Below are 22,167 nucleotides of genomic sequence, written 5' to 3'. Positions count from 1 at the left end.
TCACAAGTGATTCAAGCGAAACAATACCCACCATTTTTGGACAACCTAGTTGTCATTTAGACGGATGCATGATCCTAGAAGGAGGGAATTCCAATATTTACTCAGAAACATCCGTGAAGAATATTCATAACCAAGATGCATTTGATCAAGGAAATCCAGTGATTCTTACTCATGTTTAATTGAGGGTATTGCTGAATCGTATCGCCAAATTGAATCGAAATTATACTGCTGGTGTCATGCATGTGTAATAAAAGACTTGACCACGATCTCTGGCTCAGTGTCCTTTATTCGGTCCGTACTGCGTTCCCACACGGCTGTCTCTCTTATTCTCTCTGTGCTGGTTCCGATGTCACTCCAGTCCACATCAGCAGCCCCGCTGCTGTTCTTGTCGCTCTTGCAGCCCCACAGCAGCTCCGCTGCTGTACTCTCACACAGCTCCCTTGGCTGTTCCTGCTGCAGCTCTGACAGCCTCGTGCTGTCTCGCCTTCTCGTTGCTCCTGCGACTCTTGGCAGCCACCTCGCTGCCCCTCACACACAGCCTTACTGCCTATCTCTGTCTGCAGCTTTACACCTCCCAGTAGCTCCCTACTGTTCCCAGGGTTGGCTCCCGCTTCTGACGGTGCCCCCTCGGCTCGTACGCCCGCGTGGCCCCACACCTTTCCATTCACACCCCGACTGACTTCTCCTTCCGGTTTACCCGCTTAAGGACCCCCTACCTTTCACCCACGTCACCTGGCTCCGCCTCCTCGTGACGTCACATCCGGAAGGTCGCTTTCGCCCGCATTACACCACCCTCCCCCATAGAAAAAACCCAGCCGACCTCGGCTGAACAACACCAAAGCGTAATGCGGTGAACCGACCTTCCCCCTTAAAGGACACTAAGCATGCAATATAACAACAAGAACAACACACAAGTAACATCGACGAACGTACGAAAGCATGCAATAAATACGACGACAAGAACAAGAACAATAACAACATACAATCAACGAAACGTAAGCGATTTGGAACGAGTGCGGGTCGCCGGCCCGTCCCGGACGGTCGGCGGCCCACTTGTAGAACGGGGACGCGATGGAACACGAGAAATGACAGGGGGTAATTCCCCTGCTGCGATTGGAAGTCCACCGACATCTCGTGTCCCTGACGAATCAGTCTTGGTCGTATTCCGCGAATGCGCCTGCAGCGGGGTCGGAAGGGTCGCCGGGCTTGAAGGTACCGCAGCCCTGGCAGGCGCCCTCCGAACAGGCCCACTCCTCCCCCGCGGTGTCACGGTCGGCCTGTCTGGAACAGGTACGACAGGCGCTCTAGCAAGATCAATGGACGCAGGCGGGGAAGAGTCAGAGTCAGCAGCAACAGACCCCGGCAAGGCAACATTGGGAGATGACGCATCACGTAGGGGAGCAACATATGGTTTCAACCGCGACGTATGAACAAACCAACGGCGAGAACCAAACTGAACGCGCGCCGACTGTGGATTGGGAACCTCAATGAGGCGCACAGGACCATGCCAAGGTTTGTGCAATTTAGGAGAGGTCCCCGGCCGCACCTGCGGGCAATGGAGCCAGGCCAGGTCTCCCACCTTCCAGGGGCACTCCCCCTCAGACCGCCGAGCATACCGCTCGTTCCGGGCCTGGGCTTTGGCCGTAGCCACGCGGGCGTTTTCCCGCGCCTCCGTAACCCGGCGAACTGTGTCCTGAATGTATTCAGGGAGTGGTTTACGAGGTCCCTTCACCCCAGTACCCAATTGCACATCCACCGGAGGCACGTTTTCCCGACCATACATAAGGTAAAATGGCGAGTACCCTGTAGCCGCATGGGGCGTCATCCTGTACGCCGAAAGCACTCCGGGGATGTGCAGATCCCAATCCGATTGCTGTTCACTCACAGTATGGCAAAGCATGGCAGACAATGTCCTGTTCAGCCGCTCAACCATACCATCCGTCTGCGGATGGTATGGAGATGTCCGTATCTTCTTAGTCCCAAGGCCTGCGCACACTTCAGCCAATAATTTAGAAGAGAAATTTCGGCCCTGGTCCGTGAGGAGTCTCTCCGGCGCCCCTTTGTCCATAATGTACCCAAACAAAAAGGCGTCGGTGATGGCCGCGGCCGACTGATCGGGCAACGGCCAGGCCATCGGCCAACGGGAGAGATACTCAACCCCTACCAGCAAATATTTATTTCCCCTCGCCGATGGTGGGAAGGGTCCCAATATGTCCAGTGCCACCAATTCATTGACTCGAGACACCTGAATCGACTGGAGAGGCGGTACGTAAGGATGTTTAGGCGGCTTACGCCGGGCGCATTCAGGGCACGCGCGCACGTGCCCTACGACATCTGTCGCCATGCCGTGCCAAAAATAATGACGTTGTAACGTCAACAAGGTCTTCTGCACCCCTAAATGCAATAGTGTGTCACAATGGAGAGTTCTAATCAACTCAAATCGCAAGGACGTTGGTACCACCACACGCCAGCTTTCCTGGAACCTTTCTTGCCACATAAGCAGACCATCTCGGAGAGCGGTTCGCGGCCCCACAGCCGAACTCGGACTCCCTTTGTCCCTCATAGACCGCTTCCGCATGGACAACAACGACTCGTCCATCATCTGTTCCCGAATCCAGACAGACCGCGGCAGATTCAAAACCCCATCAGTCGGTCCCGGTTCCATCGGAGTATCCGACTTCCCGACGGCCAACGTAAGCGGCTGAGGGGGGTTCAGAATCGGCGAACACCTATGCGTCCCCGACGCACATTTACAAGGGGCGCGCCCTGGTAATCTGGAAAGTGCGTCAGCGTTCGCATGGCGCACTCCCTTCCGATGTTGAATTTGGAAGGAAAATTCCTGCAGCGTGTCCAACCAACGTGCCCACTGTCCCGATGGCTGGTCCATTTTAAGTGCATATTGCAAGGCCGCATGATCCGTACGCACAATAAAAGAACGACCGTAAAGGTACGGTCGAAATTGCCGTAGGAAAAAAACAACCGCCAAAAGTTCTCTACGAGTGACACAGTAGCGTGTTTCCGCAGGCGACAAGACTCGGCTACCATACGCCACGACGCGCTCTACGCCCCCTTTAGACTGTGATAATACCGCCCCAATACCTGTGTCACTCGCGTCCGTATCAAGAATGAAAGGGCGATCAAAATCGGGATAATCCAATGTCGGGGCCGTAGCCAATAGATCACGCAGACTCCGAAAGGCCGCCTCTTCCGGCTCTCCCCAAACAAATTTCCGTCCTTTACCCGTAAGGAGATGCAAGGGCCTCGCAATCGTCGCAAACCCCGGCACAAATCTTCGGTAATACGAGGCAAATCCCAAAAACCGCCGAACATCCCCCACAGAGGCCGGAGTCGGCCAATCCCGGACACACGCCGTCTTTTCCGGATCCGTGGACACCCCCTCTGCACTCACAATGTGCCCCAAATAACGGACGGACCGTTGCAGTAGGTGGCATTTCTTTGGTTTGAATTTCAAATTGGCAGAGCGCATCCTCGTGAACACTGTCTCCAGCCGCGTTAAATGTTCCTCAAATGTGCGGCTGAACACAATAATATCGTCCAAATATATAAGACACGTCTCCCACTGCAACCCCGTCAAAACGAGCTCCATCAATCTTTGAAATGTAGCAGGGGCCGCATTCAATCCCATCGGGAGGCAGTTGAATTGAAATAACCCCTGCGGCGTACGGAATGCGGTTTTCTCCCGTGAGGACTCGTCAAGGGGAAGCTGCCAAAATCCCGAAGAGAGGTCCAGTGTGGAAAAGAACTTAGCCCCCGACAATGCGTCAAGGGAGTCGTCCATACGCGGCAGGGGGTACGCATCTGCCACCGATATCTTATTCAATTTCCGGAAATCGACACAAAATCGCAAGTTGCCATCCTTTTTCTTAACCAAGACCACAGGAGCGCCCCATGGGCTGTTAGATGGCGATATCATGTCCGCAGTCAACATGTCTTCCACCGCCCCCCGAACGTGTTCTCGCTCCGCTGGACTCATCCGATGCGAATTTAACCGAATAGGGGCAGCGTCGCCCGTCTCAATGTGATGGGAAAGCAACGATGTGCGTCCCAAATCCAAATCGTCGGAGCTGAACACATCCGAATACGTCAGCAACAATTTACGCAGCGCATCACGTTGCCCCACGGACAGGGAAGAATTTTCGTCACATAAGGTAGCGATCCAACGATTATCCGAACCCCTTGGCTCGGAAACACCAGCGACCACTCCCCGGCGATGCGGACAATCGTGCGTCGCAAACGCCGTAGTGGCATGTGCCACAACCGTACCGGCCGGAACACGGATGTTTTCCACCCCCGCATTAAGCACCTGTAAAACCGGTAATTGATCCGGCCGGACGATGGTCTGTGCCCCAACTAACGCCAATCCCGTTGTTATCGTGGCGGATGGTGACAACAAGACCCCTTGTGCTCCTAGCCGATTGGGCAGGGGCTTCCGATACCGCAAGGGTATAAGCATCTGTGAACCAGGTGGGATGTCCACAGATGCGACGGACAGCGCCTGCACCTGTACGGCCGAAGCAGGTCGCCCCCAGGGCGACGGCAGAAACGAGATTCGACGGCCCCCCGGCAATTCAATACAATTCTCATTGATTTTAATCAAAATGGGCATCTTAGCCAAAAAATCCGTGCCTAGTAAGCAAGGAACCGCCAAAGATCTCGATATTAACACAACGCCCGAAGCCGACACATCCCCTATAGATATCTTAGCATCCACCTGGCCCACGATACCCATACTACCCCCGTTCGCAGCGACGCAAGACCCATAAACCGGACGCACAGCCCCCGGCGGAATGCCCAACAGATGGAAAATGACATCCGATATAATAGTCGCAGACGCCCCCGAGTCGACCAAAATGCGCACGTCCACACCTTGTATGGACCCCGGTACAGTGGACGAACCCGCAGCGGCCGCGACAACTCTCCGTGCCAATTTGCGCCACTGCGTAACTGAATGACAAGGCCCCGTCGATGGCCTTTCTTTAACAACAACAATAGGATCGCGCAACACAGGTGGTGGGTGAGGTGGAAAGCCTTGCCGAGTGTCTGGTGCGTGCCGACATGCCTGTTTCGGAGGTTCCTTGGTCGGCTTGTCCGGTGTTGTGGGCTCCTGCTGCGGCGGACCCGGGAAGCGGGCCCAGCAATCTTTGGCGTAATGGCCCCTACGGCCGCAGCGGAAGCAATCGGCCTCGTTGCGCCGAAGCGCAGGTCTTGCATCCCGGCGGCCCCGTCCCGATGGCGTAGCGCGCGGCCCCGGCCTTCCGCGTCCCGACCATGGAGAGGAGGCAGCCGTCAGCTCCTGTGGACCCAGCTCATCCGGCACATTGATCGCCTTTGTGGGGTCCCACCCCATCGCGCCTCCTTCCTTGACGGGCCCACCCGTCCATGCCGCCACTTGCTTCCAGCGACGGAGATTAAACTGCGCATCCAGACACTTTGCTGCCGCCCGGGACGTGAGCTTCTCATGCCCACACACAGGCATGGGGATCCCCAGATCCCGAGACAGCTCCAGCATTTTTCCCAATATGAGAGGCTCGAGCAGATCCTGTGGCGTGTCAGGATATGCTGCCATGGCCAGCTCCAACACCGCACCCCTGAACGCCACGGGCGATTCTTCAGGTGCTCGTTGTCGTTGAGCGAATCGCCGATGCGCGTCGTCAGGTGGCTCATAGGCGTCGGCCATTTCCTCAAAAACTCCACATAAAGTCTTCTTCTTATCGGCCGTTATGGAACGGAAAAATCGAACAGATTCGTCGTCCAGTAGAGTCGGCAACACTTCCAAGGCCTCCGCATCGGTCCATCTTGCTGAACGAACCGCCGCCAAAAATCGGCAGGCGAAAGCGCTCCAATCGCCCCCGATAGAGAATTCCTTAACTGTAGTAAGGTGGCGACTCCGACTCCTCTTTACGCCGCCTTCCAATGATGGTTGTTCTGGAGGCAAATTCAAAATGGCGTCGGCCCGCGGCGTGGCCAAGATGGCGGTTTGGCGCCGCGGAGCGCGCAAGATGGCGTCTTCTTGCCGCGTGGCCAATGGCGGCGGCAGGACAGGCAACGTGGCGGCCCGTGGAGCACCTTCTCGTTCCATCGTTGTCCTTGGCGTAACGAGGTGACATAGATGCGCCAGGACGTCCTTGAGTGTCTCCAGTTGTTCTGCCACCTGTTGCCATCCTTGGTCAGCGTCCGATGTTGTTGACGGACCCGCCATCGCGCCGACATCTTCCACGCCCGTCCCCGTGCTCGCCTCAGCAGGGCTCTCCTCCACCACCCCAGCAGAATCCGTGGTCGGAGGGAATTCGTCGTCGTCGGACGAAGAAGCCGATGCTGGCGCCGGGGGAATTTTCTTCCTTACTTGCTTAGACATGCCGTTTCACTTCTGACCCCAGTGTAATAAAAGACTTGACCACGATCTCTGGCTCAGTGTCCTTTATTCGGTCCGTACTGCGTTCCCACACGGCTGTCTCTCTTATTCTCTCTGTGCTGGTTCCGATGTCACTCCAGTCCACATCAGCAGCCCCGCTGCTGTTCTTGTCGCTCTTGCAGCCCCACAGCAGCTCCGCTGCTGTACTCTCACACAGCTCCCTTGGCTGTTCCTGCTGCAGCTCTGACAGCCTCGTGCTGTCTCGCCTTCTCGTTGCTCCTGCGACTCTTGGCAGCCACCTCGCTGCCCCTCACACACAGCCTTACTGCCTATCTCTGTCTGCAGCTTTACACCTCCCAGTAGCTCCCTACTGTTCCCAGGGTTGGCTCCCGCTTCTGACGGTGCCCCCTCAGCTCGTACGCCCGCGTGGCCCCACACCTTTCCATTCACACCCCGACTGACTTCTCCTTCCGGTTTACCCGCTTAAGGACCCCCTACCTTTCACCCACGTCACCTGGCTCCGCCTCCTCGTGACGTCACATCCGGAAGGTCGCTTTCGCCCGCATTACACATGGTATGAAGCGTACATTTGGACTTCGTGCAGCGCTGGTCTATGCCCTTTGTGAGACAATGGTTCACGGAAAAAGATATCACAGAACTGATTCACGTAACATCATCAAGTTATTCATATCCACACCAGGGGGGTCGCACTCTCCGACCTGCCCTATAACAGGAAGACTAATGGTTGTATAACAGTCATAGCAGTATTATTAATTTTCATTTTACATGTTTTTATGCCGACCCCTTGCATACCAACGTGATTTTTTGCATTGTGTTTCCCTCCATACAAAATATGTAATGCTCTCAATCACTCTTTGTGTGTGACTTTTGATTTTCTCATATTTATATTCACCAAACTTTCCTGCCTTGTTCCATTATCGAATATTTCTCAATTCTATTGCGATAGCTAAGCTTCATTGAAATCACAAAACAGAAAATTGTTGTTAATTCACAAAAGAGCATCATGCTGTCAGAAGTGGGATTCGAACCCACGCCTCCAGGGGAGACTGCGACCTGAACGCAGCGCCTTAGACCGCTCGGCCATCCTGACTGTGGCATGGTGTCACTAGAGGCTAATTTTAATCCATTCTCAGCAATCGATCCACGTGGTTCATGTGAAACAAACATTCCAATTATTTATCTAAGCAAGAACACTTCCTCATCACAAGTGATTCAAGCGAAACAATACCCACCATTTTTGGACAACCTAGTTGTCATTTAGACGGATGCATGATCCTAGAAGGAGGGAATTCCAATATTTACTCAGAAACATCCGTGAAGAATATTCATAACCAAGATGCATTTGATCAAGGAAATCCAGTGATTCTTACTCATGTTTAATTGAGGATATTGCTGAATCGTATCGCCAAATTGAATCGAAATTATACTGCTGGTGTCATGCATGGTATGAAGCGTACATTTGGACGTCGTGCAGCGCTGGTCTATGCCCTTTGTGAGACAATGGTTCACGGAAAAAGATATCACAGAACTGATTCACGTAATATCATCAAGTTACTTCATATCCACACCAGGGGGGCCGCACTATCCGACTTGCCCTACAACAGGAAGACAATTGGTTGTATAACAGTCATAGCAATATTATTAATTTTCATTTTACATGTTTTTATGCCGACCCCTTGCATACCAACGTGATTTTTTGCATTGTGTTTCCCTCCATACAAAATATGTAATGCTCTCAATCACTCTTTGTGTGTGACTTTTGATTTTCTCATATTTATATTTACGAAACCTTCCTGCCTTGTTCCATTATCGAATATTTCTCAATTATATTGCGATAGCTAAGCTTCATTGAAATCACAAAACAGAAAATTGTTGTTAATTCACAAAAGAGCATCATGCTGTCAGAAGTGGGATTCGAACCCACGCCTCCAGGGGAGACTGCGACCTGAACGCAGCACCTTAGACCGCTCGGCCCTCCTGACTGTGGCATGGTGTCACTAGAGGCTAATTTTAATCCATTCTCAGCAATCGATCCACGTGGTTCATGTGAAATAAACATTCCAATTATTTATCTAAGCAAGAACACTTCCTCATCACAAGTGATTCAAGCGAAACAATACCCACCATTTTTGGACAACCTAGTTGTCATTTAGACGGATGCATGATCCTAGAAGGAGGGAATTCCAATATTTACTCAGAAACATCCGTGAAGAATATTCATAACCAAGATGCATTTGATCAAGGAAATCCAGTGATTCTTACTCATGTTTAATTGAGGATATTGCTGAATCGTATCGCCAAATTGAATCGAAATTATACTGCTGGTGTCATGCATGGTATGAAGCGTACATTTGGACGTCGTGCAGCGCTGGTCTATGCCCTTTGTGAGACAATGGTTCACGGAAAAAGATATCACAGAACTGATTCACGTAATATCATCAAGTTACTTCATATCCACACCAGGGGGGCCGCACTATCCGACTTGCCCTACAACAGGAAGACAATTGGTTGTATAACAGTCATAGCAATATTATTAATTTTCATTTTACATGTTTTTATGCCGACCCCTTGCATACCAACGTGATTTTTTGCATTGTGTTTCCCTCCATACAAAATATGTAATGCTCTCAATCACTCTTTGTGTGTGACTTTTGATTTTCTCATATTTATATTTACGAAACTTTCCTGCCTTGTTCCATTATCGAATATTTCTCAATTCTATTGCGATAGCTAAGCTTCATTGAAATCACAAAACAGAAAATTGTTGTTAATTCACAAAAGTGCATCATGCTGTCAGAAGTGGGATTCGAACCCACGCCTCCAGGGGAGACTGCGAACTGAACGCTGCACCTAAGACCGCTCGGCCCTCCTGACTGTGGCATGGTGTCACTAGAGGCTAATTTTAATCCATTCTCAGCAATCGATCCACGTGGTTCATGTGAAATAAACATTCCAATTATTTATCTAAGTGTAATAACAGCCACAGAGGGTTCACGTGGGGATTGGCTTGCCGGTCCTGCTTGTAGCCAATAAGGGTTGAGATAGTGACCATGGCCCATGCGTCATCATGACAGGCCATCAGGGGGATGGGCTTAGCCATTCGGGGCCCCAGCTAATGGGCAGCCGGATGAGGGGCGTGGTCCCGGGATTGACAGGGAACCATCGAGAATGGTCGGAGCTGTCCATGGATGATTGGCTGGGGGAACCACGTGACGGAGAAGTTAAGAGCGAGGGGAGGAGAACGATCGGGAGCAGACTGGAGCAGGAGGAGAGCAGGGTCACGCGCGGACGGGGCCAGGGGTTGCCACGTGCGCGGCGGGGACTTAGTGGGTGGTCTGTCCTCTCTCCGTTGTCTGCCAGCAACGGAGAGTGAGTGAGCAAGGTGTATCGTGAAGTGAAAATAAAAAGGACCGATTCCGAAGCCGTCTCCTGAAGGATTATTACATTGGTGTCAGAAGTGATTCTGTTACTGTTTGGACGATCGTCAAGATGTCTAAACACCTCAGAAAAAAGAACCTGCCCGTGCCTCTGTCGGAGGAAGAGGCGGAGACGGACGAAGATGAGCTGTTGGGAGCTACAGCCCTGGTGCCGCCGGCCGACGATGCTCGCCTCGACGCCTCTCAGCGCCGACTGGGAGAAGATGCGGCTACTGCGGAATCGAGAGACGAATGGCGGCTGATGGCGGAGCAGATTGAGTCGCTGCGCGCAATTCTGCTCAATTTGGTGACCGCGGTGGCGTCCTCACCAGCCGTTGGTCGCCAGATCGCCGATCAACTGGACGCCGCGGGAAAGGGTCCTACTAAGGAATCGGGCCCCGCCATTGCTCCTGCCACGCGGGAGGACACCGTCGTCTTGGGTGGGGCGGCTGCGTCGGAGTCGTCAGCCGCCATTTTAGGCGCGCCTGCTACCACGCGGCCGCCGGACGCCATTTTGCCTGCACCGAGTGGAGAGCGGGAACGTCGGCCGGAGACACCCGCGGCGCGCGCCTGCCACCGTGGACATCGCCTTCCACACATAAAAGAATTCACCGCCGGAGGTGATTGGAGTGCTTTTACGTGGCGCTTCGAGTCGGCTTTTAGATCTGTCAACTGGACGGAGGAAGAAGCGCTGGCAGCGCTACCTACGCTGCTCGATGATGTGTCTCTGGGGGTCTTCCGCGCCATCCCGGCATCCAAGAAGAAGACACTGCGGGATGCGTTCACAGAGATGGCAGAATTTTACGACCCGCCGACATCGGCCACCAGGAAATTTATGTCGCGTCGCCGGGCACCGGAGGAATCGCCGTTGGCTTATCGGGGGGCGTTGATGGCGATGGCCATGGCCGCCTACCCCGACGCAAAGGCCGAGCATTTGGATCCACTCATCCTTTCCCGCATGCTGGAGTTGTCTCAGGAGCTCAACATCTCGCTACCAGTGTGCGGCCACGAACCACTTTCATCGCGGTGGGTGGCGCGCTGCCTGGACGCTAAGTTTAATATCAAGCGATGGGACCAGATGGCGGCGTGGACGGGGAAACCCGAGATCGACGGGCCGCCGCTGGGGTGGTCTCCGCGACTGGTGGTCCACTGCTCCGACGACTCGGGCGACGACGACATGTTGGCAGCGGCTGTTCCGCGTAGGATTCCAGGCCGCCTGCTGCGCGACCAGCGGGGCGACTACACGGGACGACCGCGTGCGAGGGCCGGGTCGTCCGACCGCCGGCCGACGTCGGCCGCGTGTTTCAAGTGTGGTAGACCGGGCCACTTCGCCCGTGATTGCCGCTGCCGACCTCTGCTATCGCCTCCTCTGCCAAGGGGACCTCCATCTCCTCTACCTGCCGCGGAGCTGCAACAACCTCGGGCGAGTCGGCACAATACGGACACCCGGCAGGTCGTGTCACATCATTCATCCACTTGCACTCATTCGTACACTCCTAGAGCCAATTTTACTTCTGCTCCATTGACACGCTCTGCGACACAGTGGAAGAAATTGGCTCGCAGGATTGTGGCTGCGGCGTCGGGCTCGTCGACGGTACGTGGTACCATCGACGGCGTTGACGTCCGTATCTTGGTGGACACTGGCGCGTCGGCTACCATCATTTCGGATGTGATTTTCCATTTGTTGTCCATTCCTGCGTCGAGAATACGCAAGGTTAATGATGCGTGTGTTGCCGCCAATGGTGGGAGTATGGGTATCTGCGGACAGGTGGATGTGAGCATAGCTATTGGAAATATCACCGCCGCAGGACCTGTATTGATTTCTCGCTTGCTAGCTGTTCCATGCTTGTTGGGGACGGATTTCCTGCGCCGGATGCCGTTGCGAATACGGGTCGACCAGAACTGTTTGGAAATGCCGGGGGGTCGTAGGATGGCGTTCCTGCCTTCCCTGCTGGCCAAGGCGCCTACAGGTAACGCAGTTACTGCCGTAGTTGCGGCTACCGTGGAAGTTCCATCGGGAGCGCAAATGCTCATTCTGCTACGTTACCGAAAACCGCTTCAAATGGGAAGGGGTGCGAAAGGCGTGCTGTTATCCCCATCGAATTCCGTATCGAAATCTTTTTCTTTGGCGGCGGCACAAACGATTGTGCGCCCGGGTCAGGCGCCTTTCATGCAAGTCTTGAATGGGGGACCTGATTGCGTTGTTGTTCCGGAGGGATCGGTGCTGGCTCACGCCACTACCGATTTCGCCTCTTGTGAGAAACCGCCGCGCGTGCGGATGCCTGCTCATGGATCTTCGCATGATCGTTCACAAGAACGCTGGATCGCGGATTTATGCGGAGAGAATTCGTCCTTGTCTAATGAACAGAGGAACGCCTTGCGTTCGCTGTTGCTGCAGTACGCTGATGTGTTCAGCAGGAATGATTTGGACCTCGGACGCACATCGCTTTTGTCGCACCATATTGAAACCGGTGCATCGCCACCTGTCTGTATGCACCCTCACCGCATGAGCCCCGCGGAAAGGGAACACGTGCGTGGGGCGGTAGATGAATTACTGGCGGCAGATATTATCTCGCCATCCAATAGCCCTTGGGGCGCGCCCGTCGACTTGGTTAAGAAGAAAGATGGTAGTACGAGGTTTTGCGTTGATTTCCGCCGGTTGAATAAAATCTCGGTGGCGGACGCATACCCCTTACCGAGGATGGATGACTCATTGGATGCGTTATCGGGTGCTAAATTCTTTTCCACCCTTGACCTGTCCTCGGGCTTTTGGCAGCTTCCCCTCGATGACGAGTCAAAACCCAAAACGGCATTCCGCACACCGCAAGGCCTCTTTGAATTTAATCGGCTGCCGATGGGCCTGAACGCGGCCCCGGCCACGTTTCAGCGGCTAATGGAACTGGTGTTGGCGGGACTGCAGTGGGAAACGTGCCTCATATATCTGGACGATATAATTGTCTTTAGCCGCACGTTTGAGGAACATCTCCAAAGACTTGAGACAGTTTTTCAAAGAATGCGTGCGGCTGACCTTAAGTTTAAACCGAGGAAGTGCCACCTCTTGCAACACTCCGTCCGTTACCTGGGTCATATTGTCAGCTCGGACGGTGTATCTGTAGTGGTGGTGTTGACGTGCGCCAACTGTGACAGTGATGGATCACGGGGCGGCGCGGGGTGCGGGGTTGGGCACGCGTTGTGGGCGTGGTGTGGACGCGCGCGCCGGGAGTGACAGATGACGGGGCGGCGCGGCGTGGGTGCTGAGGCACGCTGAGATGTGGGAAAACAGGATCGTAGCCAGCGCCCAGTGATTGGTCGAATAGGATGGGTGCTCGCAGCGACGTCCGCAGGTGGGGTATAAAGGGGGACGCGCGAGAGCACTCGGGGAGAGTTACCCAGTTGAAGACCAGAAGACGGAGCTGAAGACCTAGTGCCCCGAGACCCCTAGTCCCGCCGTCCTTGTGGGGACCGGGGCCCTGTGTGGCTCGGAGGCGAGACTGTGGGACCCGGGGTCCGACGCCCACGTGGGTCGGGCTGGGGACCCACAGTCAAGACGGATACCCCGGGCAGGGAGTGTCCCGAGTAGCTCAGGGGCGTTAGTCGCCGAGTAGCTAAGTGGGTGTTGGTCACCCGAGTAGCTCAGGGGCGTTAGTCGCCGAGTAGCTAAGTGGGTGTTGGTCACCCGAGTAGCTCAGTGGGCGTTAGTCGCCGAGTAGCTAAGTGGGTGTTGGTCACCCGAGTAGCTCAGTGGGCGTTAGTCGCCAGGGTAGCTAAGTGGGTGTTTGTCACCCGAGATACTAAGTGGGTGTTTGTCACCCGAGATACTAAGTGGGTGTTTGTCACCCGAGATACTAAGTGGGTGTTTGTCACCCGAGATACTAAGTGGGTGTTTGTCACCCGAGATACAAAGTAGGTGTTAGTCACCTGTGAACGAGTTTGGTAAAATAAAGAGTGTGTTACCCCAGAAGTCGTCTCCCGCCGAGTTACTACACTACAACTGGCGTCAGAAGTAAACCTGTCTTCAAGAAGTATAGACACGAGGAAGACTACCCGTACCCACGAGCGAGGTCGGGACGACGACGGCGTACCGGGGACACCAACCTCGGGAGGAGAGGACGAGGAGTTGCCGCCGATGCAGCACTTCACGGTGATGGCCGACGCTCCGCTCGCCTCCGACACCAGCCTCCAAGACGCGCACTCCCGGTTGGCGGAGTTGCTACTCGCCGCCGCCGCTGTCTTGGCGGACATCTCCGTTCCGGCGAGCGGAAAAAACGGCTGCGGGGTTGGTGGAGAAGGCGACGTTGGAGGGATCCCGCCAAAAGGCGCTTTGCGCCAAAAGTCTGGAAGTTGCCGCCGTTTTTGAGGGGCCACCATCGATTGGCGGGAAACACGGACACCACGTGGCCGGAGACCTCCGCTCAGCGCAGCCCACGTCATCAGCGCGCGCCGGAGCTCTCCATTTTGCGCCTGACAACCGAGCCGACATTTTACACAACTACAGCGGAGCGCGGGAAAATCTCTCCGACGTCGACGACGATCGGGTCCTCCAGCAAAGATTGCCCGCGCTGTCGGCGTTCAAGGCGGATGGGGGCGACTGGGGAGCCTTCCAATGAAGGTTCCTCGCTCATCAGGAGATGTCGGGGTGGTCCGACACCACTGCCCTGCGTGCGTTGCCAGCGATGCTCGACGACGACGCGCTTGCAGCCTTCACATCTGCTGCAAAGTCGTCCCGCTCTACGCTCCAGGCCGCACTACACCTGATGGCGAAGGTGTTCGGACCGCCCTCCACGTGTCGCCACCAGTTCTACGATCGGCGGAAGGTGGCTGGAGAAACGACGCTCGCCTATCGCACGGCACTGCTCGCCTTGGCGGACGCAGCTTTTTCCCGCATGGATAAGGAGGGGAAGGACGCCATGGTGACGGAGCAGCTGCTGGCGTTGGCCCACGAGTTGGGGGTCCCCATCAATGTGGCGGACGAAATGGATATCTGCTCCCTGGCGATCGCCACGAGCATTCACGCGTACGAGGTCCTCAAACGCAAGCCGGGGGTCGTCTGCAAATGGGCGGGGAACGCGGCACTGGCCGCCACGATCGCCGAACCTCAGCCAGCTGCGGATCAGGAGCAGGCCTTCGCTGCATCGCGTCCGGGGGAGTGGAGAACGGGAGGTCGTTCGCCCACACGTTCATCCCGCAAGCTGGAGCAACCGAAACCTACGACGTCCCTCGTCGTCTGCTACAACTGCGGCCTTCGGGGCCACGTCGCAGCCGGGTGCCGGGCCCCGCGTCAGCGCGCCACAGGACCACGTCGGGACGACGACCAGGCCCACAAGTCATCCCAACAAAACCCGGCAAGTCGCGGCACCTCACACGTTCGGTCCACAAACACGGCACATTCGGGTCGCCGCTTGGCGGTGGGGGGTTCGCGGCTGGGTGCCGGGGGTTCACTTCGGCGAGGGGGGTCCGTACACGGCCCGCAAGCAGTCGAGTGGTCCGAATTGGCCCACAGGATAGTGGCTGCGTCGGCCGGGTCGTCCGTGGTGACGGGGTTTATTGACGGGGTTGAGGTCCGGGTGCTGGTGGACACGGGTGCGTCGGCCACTATCATCTCGGACCTTATTTATAACATTCTTCCCGTCCAAAGTAGACCCCTTCTGCCAGTAGACGTGCCATTTTATGCGGCGAATGGGGGATCCCTGGGGATCATCGGCCAGATTCGGGCGACTATTTGCATTGGTGACATCAAATTGGCGGGCCCTATTTTTGTATCATCATCGCTGGCCGTTCCCTGTTTGCTAGGTACGGACTTTTTGTCCAAAATGCCCATCAAAATTCTTATAGATCAGGCCTGCATTGAGCTTCCGTCAGGTCGGCGGGTTGCGTTCTTGACGAGCCCTACCAAAATACGCACGGTTTGTGCGACGGTGCAGGCGCTGGCAACTCACACTGTACGGGTGCCCCCGGGATCGCAAATGTTGGTACCCCTTCGGTTGAGGAAACCACTCGAGGTGGGTGCGGAGGCACAGGGGGTGCTGTTGGGGCCGTCTAACAGGGCCAGAAGGGGCCTCGACTTAGCGGTTGCTCAAACCATGGTGAGAGGGGACAGTGAGCCGTTCGTAATGGTCCTGAATACGGGCTCGCGGCCGGCCGTAATTGCGCAGGGAACGGTGCTGGCTCACGCCGCGCCGCTACCCGTTGAGGAACGGCTCGTGGCTCAAGCAGATTTCACTGTCGAGTCGCATCCTCCAAGTGATGAGGGGACTGAGTGGTTGGACTCGTTGTGTGCCGGTTCAGCTAACTTGTCCAAGGTGCAATTGGGAGCATTGAGGACTTTGCTACTCGAGTTTGCTGACGTGTTCAGCAAACATAAATACGATATCGGCTGCACTGACCTGTTGCGCCACCACATAGCTACAGGGGACGCGGCCCCTATTCGTCAGAATCCCTTCCGGCTCAGCCCAGCCGAGAAGGAGCATGTGCAATCGGCGGTTATTGATATGTTGGCGGCCGATATCATTTCGCCCTCTTCTAGTCCGTGGGGTGCTCCTATTGTTTTAGTAAAAAAACAGGACGGGTCCTTGCGGTTTTGTGTCGATTTCCGCCGCTTAAACAAAATCTCGATGGCGGATGCGTATCCGCTCCCCAGGATGGATGAGTCGCTGGATGCCTTGGCGGGAGCACAGTTTTTTTCCACACTCGATCTGCTTTCCGGATTTTGGCAATTGCCACTCGATAACGAGTCTAAACCTAAAACCGCTTTCCGGACACCTGGTGGCCTATTTGAATTCAACCGGTTGCCCATGGGCTTACATTCCGCTCCCGCCACGTTCCAGAGACTCATGGAATTGGTTTTGTCGGGCCTCCAATGGGATACCTGTTTGATTTATCTCGACGATATCATCGTCTTCAGTCGGACTTTTGAGGAGCACCTCCAGCGACTGAGAGCGGTGTTCCTCAGGATGCGTTCCGCTAAGCTTAAATTTAAACCGGCTAAATGCTTTCTGCTTCGGGAATCGGTCAGGTATTTGGGCCATATCGTGAGTCGTTCAGGGATCTCGACGGACCCTGCTAAGATGCACTGCGTCAGCTCATGGCCAACGCCAACCTCGGTCACGGAGGTTCGCAGTTTCATTGGTTTCACCTCCTATTACCGTCGTTTTGTCAAGCAGTTTGCCACCATAGCCAGGCCCCTGCACGCTTTGACGGCTAAGGGTGTGCGGTTTCACTGGGGGGCGGAAGAGGAGGCTGCGTTCTGCTCCCTTCGTGACGCCTTGGTGCAGGCTCCCTCCTTGTGTTACCCCGATTTCACACAACTGTTTTTGCTTGACACAGATGCCAGCAACACGGGTATTGGGGGGGTGCTCTCACAGGTGGTCGGGGGGGTTGAACGGGTGGTCGCCTACGGTAGTAGAGTTCTTTCCCCCGCCGAACAACGCTATTGCGTAACTCGTCGTGAATTGTTAGCGATTGTGTTTTTTACACAGCAATTCAGGCCGTATCTTTACGGCCGTCATTTTACGGTCCGTACGGACCATGCGGCTCTACAATACGCTATGCGCGTGGCACAGCCATCGGGCCAATTGTCCCGATGGTTGGAGGTCCTTCAGGACTACCAATTCACGACGATTTGCCGCAAGGGATTGCGACACTCAAATGCGGACGCCTTGTCGCGGTTGCCACCGTGCACGGACTGCACATGTTTGTTGGGATCGGCGCGGTGCAAACCCCCGGTCGCCGGCACCCCGGGAGTTGCGCTCGCCGCCACTGACACCCCGGGAGTCGACGCCCCCACGGGGAGGGATTCGCTGTTGTCGTTGCCCCTCATTGAGTGGGGCCGTCTCCAAATGTCCGACGGCTCCCTAATTACGCTACGTCGAAAAGTTGGCGCTCCCGAGGTAGGGGATGCGCGGGTCGGTTCCTGGGTGTGCAGACAGGGCCTTTTGATGAAGTGGGACGACATGTCCCGGCGTCACGTGCTCGTTGTGCCTGTTGCTATGCGGGGTAGGGTCGTTCTGGCAGCTCATGAACGGCTCATGCATCTGGGTTTTCACAAAACGCTCGCCCTAATCCAGCGAGACTATTATTGGCCGGGGATGGGTAACGACGTGGCGAATATTCTTAAGGGATGCGTAGGGTGCGCCAAAAGGAAACCGCCACCATTGGCAGCTAATCCACCGCTGCAATCCATTCAAGTTTCGCGCATAAACGAATTAGTTGCGTTGGACATCTTGGGGCCCTTTCCTGCTACACCAAGGGGAAATAGATTCCTGCTGGTTGGCGTAGAATACTTCACCCGATGGCCCATGGCATGGCCACTCGCCAACCAGTCGGCTGCAGCGGTGGCGGACGCCTTCGTCCAGGGCTATGTTTTGGACAAGGGCGCCCCCGAACGCTTGCTGACGGATCAAGGAAAGAATTTTTCGAGCGTTTTGTTGCGCGAGGTGTGCGACCTGTTGGGTACAAAGAAAGTGCGTACTTCCCCCTACCACCCGCAGACTGACGGGATGGTTGAGCGTCTGAACAGGACGATTACGTCTATGTTGTGCCAACAGGTCTGCGACGATCAGGTTGATTGGGACTTACAGGTGCCGGGGGTACTCGCGGCCTATCGAATGGCCCCTCATACGGCGACGGGGTTTTCCCCATTTTTTCTTATGTATGGGCGGGAGGCCGATCCGGCCATGGACGTCCAACTGGGGATTTCCCAGCCACGTGCAAAATCAAAATTGGCAGACCACATCAAATTTAATATCGCCAAATTGACTGAAGCGCGGGAGGCGGCGAGGTTGAATTCGCGGTCTCGGCAAATTGCGAACGAGAGATTGCATGGGCGGAGGGTGCATACGCATGATTGGAAACCAGGCGATAAGGCCTGGCTGCATTGTCCACATGCACCGTTGGCTACGTCCCCCAAGTTGTTGAGACCTTGGAGGGGACCGGTGGAAATTGTGCGGGTTGCACGACCCCAGAGTATACAGATTAAATGGGAAAAACGCCGTTGGTACGTGCACCCCTCCCGACTGAAGCCCTATGCGGCACCGTGTGACCCCGTTCTGTGCCGTAACGACCGGGCGTGTGATGTGACCGTCGACTCGGGGAGGGAGGTGTCGCAGGCTGATCCTCACGTGTCTCCACCTGACCCACCCCCAGGTGCCTCGGGCTTGACGGCTGCTGACCGTCGGGAGCCTGAACCCCGGGGCACGCACGGGTCCTCGATGCCTGGCCGATGTCTTCCTGAACCGCCGGCACCACCGGACGTTCAACCGCGTCTGGTGCCGTACGACGGACCGGCAAGGCGGACTCGGGCTAGGGGACAACAATTTTCATGAAGACGTTTTTTTCGACACCGAGCTCGCCCGGTGTTCCCCTCTGCCGGGGTAATGTCCCGTTGTAGGGAGGCTCGGAAAGAATGGGACGCTGCACGAGTCGAGAAAAAAAAAATAATAATAAAAAATTTCCATTTATTTTTCTTGCTGCATACACATTGCTATTGTCACTCGCCGGATTGTATATATTGTTCTGTTGTCGCGGTGGCATTGGTTGATGGTTGCGGATGGTAGTGTTCGCGTTGTGTTGTGTTGTTACGTTAGTTGTTGTTCTTGTTGTTGTGTTGTGTTACGGGGCACACAGGGGGGTTTGTATATTTTTATAGCAGCCGGGTCGGCTGCGAGCTATGTGGTAGGGGGTGATGTAGTGGTGGTGTTGACGTGCGCCAACTGTGACAGTGATGGATCACGGGGCGGCGCGGGGTGCGGGGTTGGGCACGCGTTGTGGGCGTGGTGTGGACGCGCGCGCCGGGAGTGACAGATGACGGGGCGGCGCGGCGTGGGTGCTGAGGCACGCTGAGATGTGGGAAAACAGGATCGTAGCCAGCGCCCAGTGATTGGTCGAATAGGATGGGTGCTCGCAGCGACGTCCGCAGGTGGGGTATAAAGGGGGACGCGCGAGAGCACTCGGGGAGAGTTACCCAGTTGAAGACCAGAAGACGGAGCTGAAGACCTAGTGCCCCGAGACCCCTAGTCCCGCCGTCCTTGTGGGGACCGGGGCCCTGTGTGGCTCGGAGGCGAGACTGTGGGACCCGGGGTCCGACGCCCACGTGGGTCGGGCTGGGGACCCACAGTCAAGACGGATACCCCGGGCAGGGAGTGTCCCGAGTAGCTCTGGGGCGTTAGTCGCCGAGTAGCTAAGTGGGTGTTGGTCACCCGAGTAGCTCAGGGGCGTTAGTCGCCGAGTAGCTAAGTGGGTGTTGGTCACCCGAGTAGCTCAGTGGGCGTTAGTCGCCGAGTAGCTAAGTGGGTGTTGGTCACCCGAGTAGCTCAGTGGGCGTTAGTCGCCAGGGTAGCTAAGTGGGTGTTTGTCACCCGAGATACTAAGTGGGTGTTTGTCACCCGAGATACTAAGTGGGTGTTTGTCACCCGAGATACTAAGTGGGTGTTTGTCACCCGAGATACTAAGTGGGTGTTTGTCACCCGAGATACAAAGTAGGTGTTAGTCACCTGTGAACGAGTTTGGTAAAATAAAGAGTGTGTTACCCCAGAAGTCGTCTCCCGCCGAGTTACTACACTACATATCTACTGACCCTCTGAAAACGAAGTGTGTACGTGAGTGGCCCACACCCACTTCAGTGGGTGATGTTCGGCGGTTTATTGGATTCGCTTCCTATTATCGCCGCTTCATTAAGAACTTTGCGACGTTGGCAAAACCATTACACGTTCTGACTGGCAAAAATCAAAGGTTTAAATGGGGGGCGGAGGAAGAAAATTCCTTTAAGGCACTTCGGGAACACCTCGCCACGGCACCTACGTTAGATTACCCTGATTTTTCACAGCCGTTCATCCTTGATACGGATGCTAGTGATATCGGCATAGGGGCCGTTTTGTCGCAGCGCAAAGACGGGGTTGAGAGGGTGGTGGCGTATGGCAGCAGGGTTCTGTCCCCTGCGGAAACGCGATATTGCGTGACAAGGTGGAAACTTTTGGCAATTGTTCATTTTGTTCGATTGTACCGACCGTACCTGTATGGACGGAAATTCTTAGTCCGCACTGATCATGCGGCTTTGCAATATTCCCTCAAATTAGATCAGCGGTCAGGCCAATTGGCCCGGTGGTTGGAATCGTTACAGGAATTCTCCTTCGATATAACGTACCGAAAGGGAGCCCGTCATGCGAATGCTGATGCGCTCTCAAGGCTGCCGCCCGCTCCTCCTTGCACTTGCCTGACGGGCACGCACCGCTGCGCCATACCGCCCACGTCGCCCTGCCCGGTTATGGGGGCGATAGCGAATGAGGACGACGCAGGGGCGAAAGCGAAAGAGAAGGACCAGCAGGTGTCGGTGGACACCGATGACACCTTACGGTTGCCGCACGCGGTCTGGTTGCGCGAGCAGGAGGCCGACGCCTCGCTGTCTCCACTACGTAAATTGGTTGGGAAACAGAAATCGCGATTGGGAGGCTGGAAGTGGCAGATGTTTCGGGGTAAGTCGGGATTGCTAATGTGCACCGACGGGGTGTCTGACCGACCACGCTTGGTGGTGCCTATTTCGCTTCGCTACGACCTGCTCCGTGCTCTGCACGCTGACAAATTGATGCACCTCGGTGTCCAAAAGACTGTGGCCGCGATGCAAAAGGATTTTTTCTGGGCCGGTATGACGGCGGACATCAATGATTTTGTCCGCTCGTGCCATGACTGTGCGAAAAGGAAACCGCCTCGGAACCACTATGTACCACCGTTGCGTTCCATTGAAGTGTCCCGTATTAACGAATTAGTGGCTCTCGACATTCTGGGGCCGTTTCCCCCGTCGGCTAGGGGCAATAAGTACCTTCTGGTCGGGGTGGAATATTTTTCTCGATGGCCTGGCCTCTGCCCGACCAAACGGCGGCGTCCATCACCGACGCTTTCTTGAACGGGTATGTCATGGACAAGGGGGCACCTGAAAGGCTGCTCACAGATCAAGGCCGGAATTTCTCCTCTAAATTGCTTAGGGAAGTTTGTGACGCGCTGGGTACAAAGAAAGTTCGCACCTCCCCATACCATCCACAAACAGATGGTATGGTGGAACGATTCAACCGTACCCTTTCCGCTATGCTTTTATTATTTTATTACTTCCCTTCTACGTGACTTTACCGAAAGAACCAAGAAGATTTGTCACACGGTCAGTGAAAAGCAAACCGATTGGGACTTGCACATACCAGGCGTCTTGGCGGCATACCGCATGGTTCCGCACACGTCCACGGGATACTCACCGTTTTTTTTGATGTATGGCCGCGAAAATGTTCCACCCATCGATGTGCAACTGGGTACGCCGGCTAAACAACCGTCCCGCTCCCTGCCTGACCACGTGCGTGACTCGCTTGAACGAGTAACGGC

The 22,167-nt window shown here is 55.3% G+C and overlaps 1 non-coding gene across 1 annotated transcript; it reads right to left on the bottom strand.

Annotated features, from left to right (window-relative positions):
* Nucleotides 1–7,401: 7,401 nt before the first annotated feature.
* TRNAL-CAG (transfer RNA leucine (anticodon CAG)) lies at nt 7,402–7,484 on the bottom strand. The gene has a single exon. It is a non-coding gene; the product is annotated as a tRNA-Leu (tRNA).
* Nucleotides 7,485–22,167: the final 14,683 nt, after the last annotated feature.

The sequence above is a fragment of the Lampetra planeri genome, chromosome 24 (assembly GCF_965212315.1).
Source record: "Lampetra planeri chromosome 24, kcLamPlan1.2.h2, whole genome shotgun sequence".
Classification (NCBI taxonomy): domain Eukaryota; kingdom Metazoa; phylum Chordata; class Hyperoartia; order Petromyzontiformes; family Petromyzontidae; genus Lampetra; species Lampetra planeri.
Note: the sequence above shows the minus strand (reverse complement) of the source record. Positions and strands in the feature narration are given on the sequence as shown.